A 1316-nucleotide genomic window follows, 5' to 3' on the forward strand; every position below is an offset into this window, starting at 1 on the left:
GGGAGGGGACAGCGGGGGGTGGGGAGTTGGGGAGAGATATCATGGGGAGAAGTGCCAGATATAGGTGAAGGGGAGGAAGGCAGCAAATCACACTGCCACATGTGTACCTATGCAACAATCTTGCATGTTTTTCATATGTACCCCAAAACCTAAAATACAATAAAATATATATATATATAAAGTAAAATAAAATAAAGGCCAGGTTCTGATGTCCAAACCAAACACCATTGGAGGGTAATCTCCCTGGTAGACCTCCCCCTGAGAGGGCCATCTGGTTTAAAGGTTAGTTTTAAGACTACACGAATAAACAAGTTAGTTAGGCAGACGCCAACAGTCCGTCGTCTTTGTGCCCTGATCTCTCTGGCTCCTGCAAAGAGACTACTCTGGCTGCCTTTAGCAGAGAACTATAGAAAAAACCCTTAGGCCTTCCAAAAGGGTTTGAGACGGTATTCTATAACTTTCTCTATTATTTTTCCCTTAATATTTTTGCCACCACCCCGAGTGAATTCCCACGCCTGTGAAGGGCAGGGGCCTATCTTTCTCATTCTTGGTTCCCTCTTTCCACTCAGTGCCTTAGAGCCACTGGCACACAGGAGAAGTTGACAAAGCTTGCTTGTGTTGCCTAGGATGACACTCACAGTTCAAAAAAAGGCAATGCTGGGATCAGTAATTCCGAGGGACAGATAATGCAGAAATCTCTGCAGTGGGTGAGGTAAACTGTCGTATTGTTCATAAACAGTTTGCCACCTGTGCCCCTCTTCCCCAAGGAGCACGTTTTCCTGCTGCACTGATGATGGCAGTCCTGGCATGTGACTTGCTTTGTCCATAAGACGTAAACCTTAAGAGCCATGGTTCACTATGCTCTCTTTCCTCTCTGCTATGAGGACTGACCATGTTCCAAACCCAGCCTGTCCTGTCAGTCTGGATCCTGAAATCTAATTAATGTGCCGAAGGGCTGCAGCTGACCCTCAGTGGACATGCAGGATAAAAACGAAGGTGAGAAATAAGCCTCTGTTTTAAGCCCCTGGGATCTGTGGTTCATTGGTTACTGAAGCATAGCTTAGTCTATCCTGACTGACATACTGGCATATACAAGGACTGACTTTTTCTCTCAAGGAGAGTTTTGCTTGACATTGGCCAAAGGGAAAGTAAATGCTTAATTCCAGTGTATGCTACCAGCAGCCAAGCCAGAGACTTAGGTGTTTGTATACACCCACTTGTGTGTGTGTGTGTGCGCGCACGCGCGTGCACACACATATGCCTATGTGACCGTGTGTGTAGAGGTGGGGGATATAGGAGGAAGGAGAGGACAAGTG

This window comes from Aotus nancymaae, unplaced genomic scaffold (assembly GCF_030222135.1).
Source record: "Aotus nancymaae isolate 86718 unplaced genomic scaffold, 86718_ANA_hifiasm-v0.15.2.pri h1tg000108l, whole genome shotgun sequence".
NCBI lineage: Eukaryota > Metazoa > Chordata > Mammalia > Primates > Aotidae > Aotus > Aotus nancymaae.